This window comes from Rhinolophus ferrumequinum, chromosome 4, assembly GCF_004115265.2.
Source record: "Rhinolophus ferrumequinum isolate MPI-CBG mRhiFer1 chromosome 4, mRhiFer1_v1.p, whole genome shotgun sequence".
Lineage (NCBI taxonomy): Eukaryota > Metazoa > Chordata > Mammalia > Chiroptera > Rhinolophidae > Rhinolophus > Rhinolophus ferrumequinum.
Window position 1 is genome coordinate 92,931,084 of NC_046287.1, and position 12,569 is coordinate 92,943,652.

General features: G+C 43.7%; 1 non-coding gene across 1 annotated transcript; it reads right to left on the reverse strand.

Annotated features, from left to right (window-relative positions):
• Positions 1-1,787: 1,787 nt before the first annotated feature.
• TRNAT-UGU (transfer RNA threonine (anticodon UGU)) lies at positions 1,788-1,861 on the reverse strand. Its single transcript has one exon. It is a non-coding gene; the product is annotated as a tRNA-Thr (tRNA).
• Between the last annotated feature and the right edge of the window lie 10,708 nt (positions 1,862-12,569).

The window sequence follows — 12,569 nt, forward strand, 5'->3', positions numbered from 1 at the left end:
ACATGCAGACTTCTAAATCTGAGAGGAAAACTCACATCCAGAGGGAAATGAGATGTCTGGAGTTTCTGTGACAGAGAGATGCCTGGTGCAGAATCTGCTCTCCTCTGGGGGCTGGGCTTACAGGGCTGCCTTGCATGGCTTTTGGCACAAATGGTAAAGATAAACCTTCTAAGTGATATGTAAATTCTCCACACATTTACATTTTTTTTTTTGGTGTAGCCATAGGATGTATGGCCTGTATGATTATATTTTTAAAAGATTTATATTTTAAAAAGAGTTTCTTAACATTTTCTCTCTTTTCTTCCTATGGTTTCTATCCTCACCTATTGGATTAAGTTTCTACATTTCATTTTTATTGTTATGCATCACTCCGTTTATTTATCCATGAATGTATCTTATGTTATAGCAACGGCAGAATCTTCATCACATTTGAAAATAACCTAATTTCTTTTTTTTTTCAATTAAAGTTTATTGGGGTGACAATTGTTAGTAAAGTTACACAGGTTTCAGGTGTACAATTCTGTAATACATCATCTATATATGACATTGTGTGTTCACCACGCAGAGTCAGTTCTCCTTCCATCACCATACATTAGACCTCGCTTACCCTCTTCTAGAGCCATTATTTTTTACACACAATTTTCTAACTGTGAAACTAAGGAACACTGATGAACTATATTTTGATAATGCCCTGAATATAACTTCATTCACTTCATCCACAGCACTGGAGTGTCTCCTCTACTCTGAGCAGCATGTTCAGTGCTGACGATTCCAGCTTGAAGAGGTGGCCCTGCTCTTGTCCAGGGCCGATCTCAACCCTCTGCACTCTGGATCTCCTTTCCTCCCATCTTATCTGGAATCCTTTAAGTATCAATGAATTAAACCATTCACTCAGTCATTCGACAAACATTTCTGAGACTCTACACAGCCCTCTGCTATGTCTGCAGGTAAAGGGGTAAAAAGAGAACCCCGGACCTGCCATGTTAGATGGAGTTTGCCGTCCAGTGGGATGGCACTGTCTCCTCACTCGCTGGTCCATCTTCTACCTGTCCACTGCACTAGCCTTCTGCTCAGCCCCACACAACTGGGCCCTCCCGCACTAAAAGTACAGGGCAGTGCAGCCCTCCTTTGACACCTGCTTCTCCGTTGTGGCCTTTAGTCCACAACACTGTCCTCCTGCTCCTTCCCTTGCATTTTAGACAACTCCTTCTTCATCTTTTTCGTGGACTTCTCTTCTTTTATGTGCCTCTCAAGCAGTGTTTTTTGGGTTTTTTTTTTGTTTTGCTTTGTTTTTACCCCAAACTACAGTCCTCCGCCTTTTCTCTTCCGGATTTGTACTTAATCCCCAGGGCTCTCATTCATGCCTCAGTCCCTGGCCTTCCCCTGAACCTCAGACCCATATTTTCAAGCATCCAAAGGACCTCCTCTCAGGGATGTCTTACAAAGATGTCAAACTGAGGATCTCTGAATTCATTATGTCTAACCATGCCAACCAAACCTTCTTCCTACCTTTCTCAGTTGATGATTTCATCACAGACAGAGATAGTAATCCTAACTACATGCCGTACTACATGCAGTTATCGTGAAGACGAAATGAAATTATATGTAACATTTTACAAAGTGCTTGACGCATAGCAGACACTCTATGTCTGTGTGTGTGTGTGAGTGTGTGTGTGTGCGCGCGTGTATGTTTTAACTTTTATTTATTTTAAGTGTGTTTTTCCAGGACCTATCAGCTCCAAGTCAAGTAGTTGTTTCAATCTAGTTGTGGAGGGCACAGCTCACAGTGGCCCATGCAGGGATCAAACCAGCAACCCTGGTGTTACAAGCATCACGCTCTAACCAGCTGAGCTAACCGGCCACTCCTGTTTCTTCTTTTCTGTTTTCCTTTCTTCTTCTCCTCTTCTCCCCAACCAGACTGTAAGCAATTTGATGACAGGGTGTGTGACTTCCTTATTTTCGATGTGGAGTAATTATTTAGTGAACCACAGAACCTATATGACAGAGAGCTGAAATATGCAGACCCTCTAAATCTGTATTTAGGAAACTTTGAGGCTGCCTACCTTTCAGGTTTCTGTGTTCTTACTGTCAGGATAAACTCAATACCATGATTGCAGTAAATAATCAATCAGAGTTTCACACTGTGTTTTCACACACATTAGGAACAGACAACCTATCCACCCTATCTTAATGCATTCAGAACACAATCTGCAGCCCACATTTCTAAAATTCGCCACAGTTCTCCATCTGCACATCGTGTGAGCCAAAGGCGTTCATGTCCTTAATTTTAATGGAGTCTTACATTTTTATCAAATTTGCATTACATCGGATGCCAAGGTATAAATTATTTTTGGTAAAATACCATCTTTATCCTGTGGGGGGAAATCAGAGCACTGAGTACTAATCGCACGCTTCCTTCATGAGGAATTATTTGTTGTAGCTTAGCATTCGCCATGGCAATGCAGCTAAGCATGGTTGAATTGTGATCTTGCCCTGAAAAAAAAACCCACAAAGTATAGCTACCTGAAGCTTATAAGCAGGTACCTTCTGATTATGCAGAGATCTGTGTAATGTTTTTCTAATATAATTGTTGTGTGGTGTGTAGTGACTAATTGTATTCAGTCTGCTGGGAGCAAAAAGATCCACTCGTTTAAAAAGGCAGGTTGCAAGCTGCTGAGTCACAGAGCTTCCTTTGACAAAGAAGAAGCGGGTCCAAAAGAGCATTAGTGACAACTGGGGACACACACAGTCCACAGCATGGGCACAGAGTGGAATGTATCATACTTCTCTAGGCTCAAGACAAGCAAAAAGGAGCAGTCTACAGATCAGAAAGTTCAAATACTGAAAGAGGCTACATGGAGCTTTATGCGGTTAAATGACTTGGAAAACCATTTAAACTAAGATTCCGCCCTCCCTCCCCACTCCTCCACCCGTGTTTTCACTTGGGTTACGGGTATTGTGTAGTTTGTAAACAAACGTTTTCAAGTGAATTTTATTTGGTTTGTTACTCTAAATGAATTTTGTATGGAAATCTTGATGTGCATAAGGAAAATTTAATTCTATTTTTCTTAGATTATTCATTCGTGAGGTCTTTATTGAGGATACTTCATGTGCTGGGCCCTGGGCTGTGAGGATAACTGGCAGCTTTGCATGTAAGGAGCTCCATATCACGTGTGAGGGGAGACCGATGAATCAACTGAGCGATGAGCGCTGCGTATTCCACCAACAGGGGGCAGTATGAAACCCATAGGAGACCCCTAACCCCGCCTGGGAAGGTCATGGAAGACCCCTGGGAACTGACATCAAAGTGAGAAGCTAAAGGATACATATGATCTAGCCAGGCATTAGGGATGCGGAGAGGAATTGGTGTTTCTAGACAACAAGAGCAGCATATGCAGGGATGTGATGGTTGTGGGTGGGTGGAGGGGGGACAGAGAGAAATTGAGAGAGATCGCAAGTCCTTCCTTCCATATTGGGGTGGGTGGGGCATGTGGGTAGGATTGAGTAGGAAGATAGAGAAGGCTGGGATAGTGCTAAGAGATATGGAACACGGGCAGTATAACTACTTTTATCTTTATTCTAAGTTCAATGGAAAGCCACTGAAGGATGAGCAATGATGAATCAGAATTCAATTTTCTTAAGATTGTTTTGGCTGCAAATTGGAGAGTGGATTTGAGGGGAATGAGAGTGGAAATCAGACAGGTTAAGGATGGGGTTACATGGCCTGAGGTAGAACAATGGTGTTAGGGAGAAGTGGGCAAATTCAAGAGGTCTTTGGAAGTCTGATGGTCAGGATTGTGTGACTGTTGGTAGATAGGTCAGGCAGTAGGAAGAGTCAAGCATGATGAGTACGAGAGAGGAAGCAGGTTGGGCGAATCGGGCGGGAAGATGAGGAATTTTGGTTTTGGCGTGCTGAGTTTGGGGCAGGAGGTAGTTGGATTGTAGGTCAGCTGAGAGTCATCAGCATGAAGATGGAAATGACTCAATGGGAGGGGAGGTGATCGTGTGCAATGAAAAGAAAAGAAGACCAAGGACAAATATGTGAGGAACACTAACATTTAAAAGAAGAGTCAAGAAAAAAGATGCAGAGAAAGAAAATGAAAAGCTGTGGACAGAGGAATTCCAGGGGAGTATGGGGTCTTAAAAGCAAGGGGAAAAGAATTTTGAAGAGAAGATGTTCAACAGTGTGTCAAATCCTGCAGGAAGTTCAGACAAGGAAAGGAATGAGATGTGTCCACTGGATTAAATGACAAAGAAGTTGGTGGTGACCATCAAAGGTGTGTGAGTGAGTGTGTGTGTGTGTGTGTGTGTGTGTGTGTGTGTGTGTATAGGTTGCGGAATGAATGAATGGAAGCAGGGAAGCGGAGGCAGCTCTTTCATAAAGTGTAGATGACAAGGGGAGGAGATAGAGTGAAAGCTGCTTTGGGCCATTTGCATTGGCTAACTTAATGCTCTCCTAAAGACCGGCCTTTATAGAATAGATAGTTTCCCTCCATAACTGCGCTGCCTGTTCCTGGCAACCGGGGCTTCCCCTCACTTCCTAAGCCATGTTCCCAAGGTCTTGACATCCTTACTACTCGTTCTCTCTTCCAACTTAAGTTAGAACCAGACAGTCCCATTCAGAGAACAACAGAGTGAGTTATAAGGAAATGAACACCTTTAAAAATGCTACTCTTCATACATGATGACATTCTTTGACTAAATTTTTGTGTCAATTTGAGATACTGAATGTGGCATTAATGCAGGAAGAAAGAGTGGTGTCAAGATTAGAATGAAATGTGACTATATTTTAGTTATAGTTTGGAACAGGGATAGTACGAAGAGTAAGAAAAAGTCGTGCAATCACCAAAGCAAATCGGATCATTCTAAATGTTGTTTTGAAAAATTTGTATCAGATGGTGAGCTCTGTCACAAGTGACTGGATCGTGCATATTGATTTCATAAATCCATTTCCTCCTTCAATACTTTCTAATGACAGTGTAATTGAAAATCAAATCTTAGAGTAACTTAAGGAGATTGGAGTTATAAATGTCTCCAGGACCTTAGCTTTGCTGGGATTACAAGTCAGAAGAATTTGAAGGAGCCCAGGGTGCAGAAGAACAAGACAGCAGGTGTCCGTAATTCTGAGCAGAGGGCAGGCAAGTCCCTAAGTGAGAGGGTTGTGCATTCCTGGGAAAAGTTGAAGAAGTGAGTGGAATCTCAGGAGAAGGGGAAAGTTTGGGGTAAATGAAGGACAGCATTAGAAGGAAGGGGGAGAAAGAATGTAGTGGAACACGTTATTCTCACAAGTTGGAGGGAGCCCAAAGCAGCAGGCAGCAAAATCTCTAAAGGGGAAAAAGAATTCAGGCAGAACTATGGATTTCATCCAGCCTTATAAACAGTGCAGGATAAATTGTCTGCAGGACCACTGAATCGAAGGGTACAAAGAAGCCTGACACATTTTGATATTTATATGAAACAGCTGATAGAGAGATGCAATAGTACAGACAGAAAGAGAGATTTAAAGTCTCAAAGGTGCCAGACTTCCTGAACCGAGTAAGATCCTCTCCTGTTCAGCCGTTTATTGGGTTCTTCAGCTTATTACTAAATGCAACACGTCCTCATGAACAGTCTCATGGCGTATGGTATGTCCTGCTTTATCAAACTACTTCTCAATTCAAAAACTGAGTGAGGCAAGCTGTGGTCACATTTCTCCCAGTCTGACTTCTTTCACTCACTTTTCTAAGCAAAGGAACATTTGCGACAGCTTCCATGATGAAATAGGCACATAGAAAGATCCTGAGAGGGCCTTCGATTCAAGATGCTCGCATCAGGCCAGCCCGGTTACTCAGGTGGTTGGAGCGCCATGCTCCTAACGCCGAGCTCGCAGGTTCGATTCCCACGAGGGCCAGTGAGCTGCGCCCTCTACAGCTAAGATTGTGAGCTCCAGGCTCTCCCTGGAGCTGAGCAGCCGGAGGTTTGAACCCGAGTCGGGGGAGGAGAGGAGGAAGAAGGGGGAAAAAAAAAAAAGATGCTCCCATTCATGTTTTAGATGGAGAGTGGATCACAGGTTTAAGGGTTCTAACGCTCTTCTTCTTCTAGAAGAAGAGGGAGTTTGTTCCCGCACGGTTGGTCTGTCTTTCACTCCCTCATTCATTCTACAAACATTACTAGGCCATCCCATGTCCCAAGAACTGGGAAAAAGTAAGACTTCAAGGTTTGCAGGGACTTTTGTGTATGTTATTATTCTAACTTAAAAATAAACTCACGGAGCATATGATCATTCGTTCCCCTGCGGATGAGCACTCAGTAGCCATCCCCAGCCCACACCCCATGTGGCATATACGGCCTGACTGTTTAAGTCCAGGCGGGCTGGGACCATCTCCCACCTGTCTCAGGAACAGCCCTAACTAGCAATTTTGTCATTGTGGGGCCACCAGCCGGAGCTCACCCTCAGAGCCTTAGGTGGAGGTAAATGTGGTAAAGTGGAAAGGGGAGCGGCCTTCTCATGCAGGGCCACTAGTCCTTGATTTTGGATTTCAGGTCTCTTTCCACCCTGTGAAAGTACCCCAGAGAGTATCGAGTTACAGGCTCTGAGATGCTGGTCAGACACCAGGAATTAAGAGGCTGCACCCACAGTGGAGGACTGAGACCCTCTGGAAGGTGGGCCTGTGCTGACCTGCCGACGGGCCTGCACGATCGGTGTCAGTGACACGTGATGCGGTGAGATTCCGCACACAGGCTCATGCCCCTCAGCCTCCCACGGCTTGGGACCTGCTGTTGCTCCTGGAATGTCCTTCAGTGCCTGTCCACATGGCCAACGGCTGGCTCGAACATCTTCCGCTTGGGAACAGGCTTCTTTCTCCGTGCGTCTGCTGCACCTTATACTGACCTCCATGATAGCTAATGTCACAGCTAGTATGTTCTAATGGCAGTTTGTTCTCACTTCCAGCCATTTGGCGGAGGCTGGGTTGACACCAAAGTGTGCATTCATTCCTATTAAGTGTAAAAAAATCACCAAACATTTGGAATTGGACAGCAAAAGCAAATGGTTAATATCATTTTTAAGTTGACAACCTGTTCTCATACATACATCCTCTGTGTCAGTAAGCGGGATACGCAGACCACCTCAGTACATGGAAGACAGAGGACGAAGGTGTCAGTTCCATGTGTGAGGAATCATTTTGATTTTACCCCAGGTAAATCTGTGAAAGCTGTGTTTTGATTGATGGTTTTATTTTGGCTAATTCTGGGTGATTGAAATAATGGAGGTTCATTAACTATTTTTACACTGTAATCTTCAGATGATCATCCTTTGGGAAAATTTTTATTTTAGGAAAGGATGGCACACAAAAAAAGATGCTCTTTGCACTTCACATAGCATCTTCTCAGAGAGGTCTCCCTTTCCACTTGTCTAAACTTTTTGTTACACTCAATTTTTTTTAATCCCCTTTCCGTACTTTACTTTTTCTCCTCTGTACTTTAATTATACAATCTACTACATATTTTATTTACTTATCTTATTACTGTCTGTCTCTTCCACTAGAATGTAAACTTTTAGAAGGATTTTTATCCGGTTTGCTTACTACTGTGTCGTGCGGGAGACCCTGCTCGCTCCGCCATTTGTCGTGCAGGTCGGCCTGCGGGGCCTCTAGTCCCGCTCCCCACACAAGAACGCAGGATGTGGTGAGGCCAAAAAGGAACACCCACGGAGCCATAGGTAGGGGAGTCATAGCACTATAGTCTCACTAGTGGCTGGAGCCACACGACCTGCATCCTGCTGTCTGCTTCTCTGCCTGCCAACTCACCGACTCACCAACCAACGCAGCCGAAGCAGTTATATCAGTGGCTAATTGGCTAACTGGTGTCAGTTGATGGCCAACTAGCCACAGCTGACGGCCACCTACTACCCGAGCCAGCACCTTTCCACGTGAGGCCGAGAGCCTGGAAACTGCTCTCTGGGACTCTGTCCCCACAACTGAACCCCAAAGAGCCAACAACAATGGCATATAGTAGGTGGTCAATAAATATTTGCTAAACGAATGAACAGCCTTTCTTGGCACCGAAATGAATCTGCCCCTCAGAGGGGAGGGGCTCCATGTGCTTCTTATGTGCATCACCCACGCTCCTAGGCTGCCCGTGGAATTGAGACATCCCGTGTCCAGACCCGGAAGCAGGGCCCTCGCTCAGGGTTCATGCTTCAGCGTGGGGCATGGCGATGAGAAAGGAGGCTGTGTGGGACCTGTATCCATAGTTAAGTAAGAGAGCAATAGCTTATGCTCTTTGCTCCATTTTTGACAAGTACATATTATACCAGCCTGGGACATATTACAAAGTTTAATATTTGGTTATATATGTATTCCTCAACCTACCTTTGTGAGTAAACGTTTTCCCAAATATATCTATTTAAAATGACTATTTTTGAATGAAGGAAAGGGAGGAACAAAGCATAGTAGTTAAGTCCTAGAACTTAGAGCCTGACTTTTTTTGGTCAGAGCCCTGATTCTGCCACTCACTCGCTTTATGACCACCTGTAAAATGGGAATAATAGTGCCTGTCTCATGGAGTGCTATGAATGAACACACAAAGTGCTTAAGAGTGCCTGACACACAATAACAACTATGGAAGTGTGGGGACAGAGTCCCAGAGAGCAGTTTCCAGGCTCTCGGCCTCACATGGAAAGGTGCTGTCTTGGGTAGTAGATGGCCATCAGCTGTGACTAGTTGGCCATCAGCTGTAACCAGTTAGCCACTGCCCACTGATATAACTGCTGTGGCTGCGCTAGCAAACGCGGATTGAAGTTAGCAAGTGGGGTTGGTTGGCAGGCTGAGAAGGGGACGGCAGACTGCAGATCGTGTGGCTCCTGCTTCCTGTGTCTCCATCCCAGCCGCCAGCGAGAATATAGTGGTATGACTCCCTGTCTATGGTTCTGTTGATGTTCCTTTCTGGCCCCACTCTATTCTGCGTTCTTGTGCAGGAAGCAGGAGCTGCGTCCCTGCATGACAGAAGTGTTGGCAATTAACATTATTTATCATTATTATTATTCCTCTTTGAATAATGGTCTTGAGCTAAACCAGTCTGCTTTTATTACCCTGTTTCCCCGAAAACAAGACCTAGTCAGACAGCTCTAATGCATCTTTTGGAACAAAAATTAATATAAGACCCAGTCTTATTTTACTATAAGTAAAAGTACTATAAGTACTTATAGTAAAATAAGACTGGGTCTTACATTAATTTTTTTCTAACGTGATATAAGACTGGGTCTTATATTAATTTTTGCTCCAAAAGACGTATTAGAGTTGATTGTCTGGCTAGGTCTTATTTTCGGGGAAACACGGTACTAGTAGCACGTTTACTTAATGTTATTATAACTGATATTATAGAAGAATCTGACATTTTATTAACCAGAATGCCCTCTGGACTGGCAGTTATGCATATAGAGCAAAAAAAGATGTTTATAATGATAAGTCTAGAACACTGGAAGATCTTGAATTGACTTCTGAATTATCGAAATTACTACAGCTTCGGAGTTGAGTGGATTTTATTGTAAAGAAACATAAACAACTTTTTTGAAATGTGGAAATCCATAAGCAGTCATGTGCAGAAGTCCTTTAATACGTTTACATTCTTGAATGCTCGGGATAACTAGTGCACAGACTACTCTAAATCTAAAGACACGAAGAGAGTTTGAGAACCAATAGTATTCTGTGCAGCTCTATAGCATGTCCTTTAGGCCAGTGGTGCTGGCCAATTGCGCAAACTCTGCATGATCTGGGCAAATATACAGAGCCCTGGATGTTGCCTGATTTCTCCAGCACCGTCTCATCTCAGCCTGACCCTCCTCAGATCGTTTCAAGTTTGACTGTAATCCCCAAACCTTCTAGCATATTCATTATGCATCATGAATCAGAAGGTGCTCCCCAGCAGTCTTGGTTCTGATCTGTCTCTCCGCCATTATTACCTGCATGATGACTTGATTGGTTACCGACAGCTGCAGCCCTTGGGAATGGTATTGGCAAGAAGTTGAAGCAGAACAGTAAGGGCCAAATAAATGAGATTAAGCTCAACAAAGAATGGAAGAGGAATTAAATTCATGAAGGTGGGATGAGTAGATCATAGGCAGAAAAAAAGGGGAAAATTTGAACTTTCAGGAACCAAAGGCTCTAAATGATGTTTGCTTGATATTTGCATATACAGTATTACTCACCATGTGTTGAGCAGCATGGTGTCAGATGGTTTATGTGCAATTTATTTAATCCTCAAACCTGTAAGGAAGTTACCGTTCTCTCCATGTTACTAAGACCTGGAGGTTCAAAGAGGTTGCCTAAGGTCACAGAACTAATATTTAGGGCTGAGGGATTTGAAAAAAGCTCAGTCTGAATCCAAACGCTGTGTTCTGTGGTGTCTAGAACTGGTTAAACAGGGCAGGCAGATAACCAAGGAGCAACTATCCAAAAATGTCATGATTCACAAGAGGTACAATCATAAGGCACAAGCCATATAGTGCCTAAAGAATAGCTTTTTCGGAAATGGAATTTTAAAAGTAGCAAAATTTTAAATGCTATAACTTTGCTGCAGCATTAGAATTTTATTGGAACATTAGTCACACATTATGTTAAAAATACTGGAGTAAGAAGAGTACACAGACTAAAAATGATTGAAAGACTTTAAACAAGGGATAAATGGGACAAGTAAGGAGAGGAAAGGAGGGAAATTTTAGAAAGGGGTGTGTGTGTGTGTGTGTGTGTGAGAGAGAGAGAGAGAGAGAGAGAGAGAAAGAGAGAGGTGTGTGTGTGTGTGTGTGTGTGTGTGTGTGGTGGAAAGTAGTGGAGGAGGGAGGGAGTTGTGTGGTTAACAGTCAGCTAAGACCGTTTCCATGGCTAGCAGATGAACAGATATTTGTAGCAGGGAGAACAACTCTCCACCCACTCCCTTACCCCACCCAGGGTGGATCTGAATAGGACTTTTTGTCCACCTCTAGTCTATTTTCTACAAAGCAGATAGTCTTTCTTCAATATCAATTCAATTAAACTTCTCTGCTTAAAATCCTTCAATCGAGTGCCACCTCACTCATAGTAAAACCCAAACTATGACTCTAACCTACAAGGCTCTATTTAATCATCCCCTGCCACCTCTCCAGCTTTACCTCTGCCTCCAGCACTCTTGACTCCCCTGCTCACACAACCAAGACCCATCCTTGCCACAGGGCCTTTGCACATGCTATTTCTTTGAGAGAATACTCTTCCCAACATGTGTCAATACTTATGTATGATCGTGCCAGAAGAGCCCTCTCTGACCACCATATCTTAAGTGAGTTTCCCTTGTTGTTTCTCATTTCACCATTTTATTCTCTTCACAGTGCTAATTGCAGCTGTAATCATGCACATGGTTTGTTCATTTGTTTTTATGGGTATCTTCTTCACTGGATTATAAGTTTCCTGAGGGCCGGAACTATATCTGTTTACTATATCTAGTGACAAGGGACTTATTTACTTAATAGATGCCTGATTATAATAGTGTCTCCTTACAGTTTTCAGGGTGGCACATGCCCTACTTCAGAATGTACCTGATCTAAGATAAAGAAAAGCAGTCAGTACTTGCCATGGTTTGATGAGGTCTCTGGATAGTCAGATGTGACCACAGGGGTCAGTGAGCTCTGTTGCAGTAAAAAGACATACTAGGAATTGTCTCTTGCAAAATGTAGAGGTTTAAGTATGGTTTTGAAGTAGAGGGGTGAACCAGGGGGGACTAGAGTGCTTTGCTCATCACTGAAGGCAGGGTTCCATTGAGGTAAGTGAACATTGAAAATTGAGGGGTTATCTTTGAATATTGAAGATTTCTGTTCTTGTGTTGTGTTTTCTGCTGTTTTTGTTCCTGTTGTTTGTATAGAAGAGAGCGTATGCTTGTGAGTTTCTGTGTGTATGTGAATGTGCACGCACACACGTGGGATTTTAAGAGTGGCCCACCCTCTAGATAACCAGGAAGAAAGAGAAGCACAGTTGTCCGCTCATGAATGGAGAGACTGTAGAGAACTGGGCCCGGGACTGTTTTGCTGCAGCGTTCCCCCCACAACCCACCCAAACTCACCCCTTCCACAATCACCCTTGGGCGAGTCCATCCTGAATAACTCAGGCTCTGGGAGATGTGGAACTGAAGGCTTGAGTCCTGTGTGTTGTACTAATTGAGACATATCCTGGAGGACTTTCTAAAGGAAAGTGGGACCTGCCATTGGTTTGAAGTGGGAACCTCTCTGAAGGGGAAAGGCAGACCTCAGGCAGGGCAGCAAGTCTAGAAACGGCACTGCTTCTGACAATGTTTCATTTTCCAAGCATCCAGGTGATTCTTCTGATCAGGGAAGTTTGGGCCTCACTGCCCCGGAGGGAGGTGACCCTTAGCAGTGAGGGAGAGGCTGACATTTGGGTCACACATTATCGACCCTGCTTCAGAGAGGACGTGAAGAAAAAGAGTGATGGAAAAGCTTCCTTAGGAGAGGCTGAAAACAACAAAACAACCAGGCTTTCAACGGACTCTACTTCTTTATTGATAAACCAGTCTTCTAACCTTTCTGAACTTCTTAAACAACACAAATT